This window comes from Lampetra fluviatilis, chromosome 32 (genome assembly GCF_964198595.1).
Source record: "Lampetra fluviatilis chromosome 32, kcLamFluv1.1, whole genome shotgun sequence".
In the NCBI taxonomy this organism is placed as follows: Eukaryota; Metazoa; Chordata; class Hyperoartia; order Petromyzontiformes; family Petromyzontidae; genus Lampetra; species Lampetra fluviatilis.
In genome coordinates, this window is record NC_136306.1 from 6062863 (window position 1) to 6068288 (window position 5426).

The following is a 5426-nucleotide window of genomic DNA, read 5'->3' on the forward strand; positions in this document are numbered from 1 at the left end:
AGCTGACCGCAGGATGAATGAGCCAAGGGGAAGCGCCCTCTGCGACGAGGTCTAAAAATTGTGCCGGGCTTCCAGCGAACCGCACGTTTCACCCCCCACCCCTCATCCTCCCCGTTCTCTTGCCCAAAAGGGTCAGAGGCCACAAGGAGGAGTAAGGGAGCGGTGGCTGAGCGTGGATTGAAGCTGTGCGCGTGGGTGCCAACTTTCCACGGATGCACCGGAGGAAGTTCCGTCTGATGCGGATACAAATGGGATGGCTTTTTATACCGGTCAACCATGTTGGCATTATTATGTATCTGGCAATCCAGCAGTGGTTGTGGAACAAGGTCGATTCTGCTGATGAGACCAAAGATGTTCGAAACCGGTCCAGCGTTTGCTTGCAGAAACGAATACCGATTAATATTCGTATTGGTCTGGAAGGCCAATATTGTCGAGGCTGATTGACTCATTTTGCCTGTACGTCTGGAGTATGCTTGTTCTCATCATGGTCGCGTGGATTTTTCTCCGGGTCCTCCCGTTTTTCCCCTCCGCATTTAGGAATATGCCTTTAGAGTATTTGGCTGCGATGAATGTCCACACCATAAACCACTTCGTCGAGCCATCATTTGGGGCTTGGTCGAATTTGAAAAAAAATCCTTATACAGCTCAGTGGGCCTTACCTGGTAAAATAAAATAAAAGTGTATTTTTATTTTTTTGTCATCTCTATGTAGAGAGAATGCAGCTCTGCTTACATTTGCTTTCACCGATGTTATGTAATATGGTGATGACCTGGACATTTCTCCTCCCTCTGAAAAGGAGTTGGATACTCTGTTGCTGAACCTGCAGGATGATACTAAGATGGTGGGGACTTGCCTTTTACCCCTACAAAACGAAGCACCTGCCTGGGTATTTCATGTCATCAAACACTTCACCTCCTCAACTCTCATTGAGCCATTGGGGCGGGCAGCTGTGCAGAGAGTGGAGTAGTTCCCATACCTGGAAAATCATGCAGAAATGTGATGCAGGGGCGTCACTCAGAATTAGTCGAGCGGCGATATATTTTAATCAGTTGCGTAACTCCTGTGTGGAAACTGCGTATCGACCCACATGAAACTCTTGATCTTCTCATACACAGTTTTGCCCTCTCGTTTCCACGCCTGGACTGACGCCTGGACTGACTTTCAACGTTGAAACTGGCCTGCCTACGATCGAGGCTCTGTGAGGAGTTGACTGATTTAGACCCAGTTCCATCAGCGAAGCTACTCCGGCAGGTGAGGCTGCGTTGGCTGAGGGTCACGTAGCCCGCATGCCCAGCCACCACACGCCCAAGCAGCTTCTTATTGGCTGGATAGACTTTGACTTTTAAACAACTTTTATTGCCGTCAGCAGCAACAGCACTGGAGGCGATTTCGATATGAAATACACAAAGTTACCAGCAAACAAATGAAAATAAACGCTACAAATCCACGCGCTGTGGCGCTAAAAGCACCGCGCACAACACGAAAGAAAAGTCACGTGGTTGTGGTGGTCATCGCGCACGCCACGGTGACGAGCGAGCGCTTCAGAAGGTAAACACGAGGGTGCCGTCCACGCTGGTACAGAGGGAGCTAAACGGGCGCGGCACGTGCTAGAGAAGAGATGGACTGACGCAGTACAGAAATATATGAATATTATTGGTTTTGCGGATGATTGATACCACCCATGTCAAGATCGGTCTCTGTGGAGGAGGCACGTGAACACTGAGGAGTTGGAGGCATTCGTGGGGAGACCTTCATCCATAAATACTTTGACAAAGGGTCTGTAAACGACTCTTCTTTCTCCGGGCGCGACGTCCTCCAAATAGAGGGAGCTCCGGGGAGCCTCTGTGGACGACGGTTTTGAACTTGATTTGAAGCTTTCGTGACTGCAGGAATTACTCTTTGGTTCTTTAGGTAAAGTCACGTGGAAATAAAATAAATGATAGAATACGACGTTTCGGTTGCAATACAAGCAGTCGTCATCAGGTGTGAATGCAAGCTCGGAGAGAGGCACATACACAGAGAGACAAAGACAAACACAGACACGGAGAGACACGGAGAGACAAACAGAGAGAGAGACAAACACAGACACGGAGAGACACGGAGAGACAAACAGAGAGAGAGAGAGAGACAAACACAGAGAGAGACACACACAGAGAGAGACACATAGAGGAGAGACATAGAGAGACATACAAGCAGAGAGAGACACACAGAGACACACAGATAAACAACGCCTCTGTGACGAGGTATTACATAGAGAGAAGGGGGGGGGGGGCAGATAAATTAGAATGTCAATGAGAGCGGCAGGGGGAGAGAAAAAACGATGGTTTTGCTACATCAGGGGAGAGTACCCACGCTTTACCCCACCACACAGCCGATTGGCTGTGGTCTACCCGTTCAGATTGCTGGGTGGAGAGATGCGAGGGCGGGGTGGCGAGGGGGACTTCATGAAATGTGCACCGTCGCTTTGACTGCCGCGCCGGAAGATCGCATCGAACCGGCGCCCTCTGGATTGCAAGATCAGCGGGATGATCATCCCACAGTGGCAGCATCCCAATTCTTTGTTGCGTAACGTAGACTGGGGAATGGCTTCCCCCATTTTCTGAATGATCCCCAAAAAAATTAAAATCTGAAAATCAATCCTCGATGTTTAATATTTTCGGACGAGCCTGATTTCGTGTTTGTTTCCGAAATCCCAACCGTTTGTATCGCTTCTTCCAATCACTGATGTTGTTGTCGAGCAGCAGTTGTGATTTTTATATCGAGGTAGTTGTTGAGCCGGGTGATCGGATCAGAAGTAGCGGAGCGGTGCAAGCATCGCCGTGACGGTGACGACGCCTCCTTCTCCCTTCGTCTGTGTGAATGTGGCGTCGAGTCGACGCTACGAGTTGCATGGTGTTGTTCCGCGTGACCACGGTCAGCGCAGACTGCCGGAGAGTTAGTTTGGTTTTTAAAATTCATCATTCTGTGCATCAGGTAGCCGCATCTCGCTGCTGCCACGTTTTGTGTGCGGAAGCGGTTTGCGTTTGGGGTTGTGGTCCCAGGAGATTTTTGGGCGGAAGATCGGAGCCATGGGATTTTCTGCGTCGGGTCTCTCACGAGGTGTTTGGTTGTGACTCCTTGTCAACTCCATTCGGCTTGCCAAGCTTCGTGAGCGTTGGCGCTGAATTGTTGTTGAAGTTGCATCAGGGTAGGAATTTGCATTGTTAAAGTTAAATCAGCGTTGAAGTTGCATCGGTGACGGTCGATAAGGGGTTGATGTTGCATTGTTGAAATTGCACCAGGGTTGAAGTGGCATTGCTGGTGATATCACAAACATGACGTCACGTTCGTACTTCTCCCATCAAAAGTGGCGTTAAAGTTACATCTAGTGACGTCACTCCTGCTAAAACGAGTGCACAGAAGTAGGAAGTAGAAAGCATAAAAAAAAAATCTGGCAAAAAAAAGAGACGCAAAATAGTCCATAAAAAAATTCGGAAAAACCAATGTGGGAACTTGGAAATTCAGAAACTCATCTCTAAGGTAAACGACTCGAGTCCAGGGGTCGGCAACCTGCAGCACCGGAGCCGCGTGCGGCTCTTTAAGGACCGCTTCGTGACGTGAAACATTCAGGACCCACCGTCCCGTATTCACCAAAGTGCATTGCGCCTCTTGAAGTATAGATTTGTTAAATTTCGATTTAAAGCTTTCGTGACTGCAGGGATTCATCTTCTTGGTTCTTTCGGTAAAGTCACGTAGAAGGGATATAATAAATAATAAAATAATAATACCATTAGCAGGTGCTCAGGTCTGTCTTCACCTGAGGACGGCTGCTTGCGTTGTGGCCGAAACGTCGTGAGAATTGTATTATTTTATTATGTTTTATTTTTATTATTTTATTATCTCCCTTCTACGTGACTTTACCGAAAGAACCAAGAAGATCTAGATTTGTGTTTTTCCATACCGAATTCGATTTTTTTTAAAAATCTTGTTGTTATTAAAGTTGCCGACTCCTGGACTAGCCTTTGAGTCGAACTGTTGGGCCCCTTTCACTCAGGGGCCGGCTCGGTGGACGAGCGGACCGATCACTCGGCCCCCACGTGTGGCGCTGTGATGGATGCTCGCTGAGCTCGGCACATTCTTGTGGCCGGGCCCCACAGACAAGGCTCTGACCAGAGCCGGCTATATTTGTCCGTGTGCATTTGTTGGTGCGCGCGCGCGCGCGCGTGTGTGTGTGTGCGCGTGTAACGCGTGCGTGTGTGGTGTGCGGTGGTTCGCTTTAATTAGCTCACTGCCGTTGGCAACACCAACATTGAAAAGCGGACAAAACGTGAAAAGACCTCCTCGTGGTGACGTTTTTGTTTGTGTGTGCGTGTGCGCATGTGCGCGCGCGCAATGGAGAAGGGCCGCTGTGCGAAACGTCGCCTTATCGTGCGTTCCGTTGCTGTTGCTGGCTGTATTTGTGCACCACTGCCAACGCAGCAGCAGTAGCAGCAGAAGCATAGCCAAAGACGATGTTTAATCCTGGTGCAGTGCGGGCGTAGGCGTTGGGGTTAAGCAGCTGCTTAGCTGGCTTGTTCGAGTTAAGCTAGTTAGCCTCCTAATGACTGGTTATATTCAATAATAAGAATAGTCATTATTAGTATTACTTACATGAATAATTATCAATAATGAATCATTATTATTACTGATGTGTTTATTTTTTTTAATATACCACTCTATACACCTGGGTGGCTTGGGGCACTTTGCATCGTAGTTGAAAGACACACCTGGCGATGTTTGCGACCCCAGCCTCCCCAGTTCGATGCCCCTTCACGGCTCAACAAAGGTGACGAATATCTGAAGCAGTTCCGGGCCTCCCTTTGTCGACCCATCCTTTATTGAGTACCTGGCGCGGTGTAGATAGAACGTGAGCACTGGCAGCCGGGCGAGGGGCTGGCCACACCACCCACCTTGTGTGTGCCATGCTCACCTGAGCAGGTGCTCGCTAATAACTCTTGCCACAACAGTCCGTTAAGACTATACGGTGGATCTTTGTCTTTAGGGCGTCTTTTGAGAAGATGTGGCAATGAGATCTGTGGACAATTCTATTAATAACTATTTGGCTTGCATTCGAGGGGTGGTTGCACTGAATAGCTCCGTATGGAATTCAAAGAGTAAATTTCTGTCCGGCCTTCTCCTGACCGAGTCACAGCCGAGTGGAGATCGGAAGGTGTTGAATCTCACCGTGGTCCACCAACCCCCCCCTCCTCCAAAGTGCTGGCTGCATCACACGCGTGCGCCACCACACTCGGACAATGATGATGATGACGACGATACTTTAACGGAGGTGAAGATGTCAAACCCAGAATGGATTCCTAAGGGAACTGCGCCTAAAGTATCACGGACCACACACCAATCGTCGTCACAAAACGTTTATTGCTGTTAATTAAGAAAACGAGGTCACATTC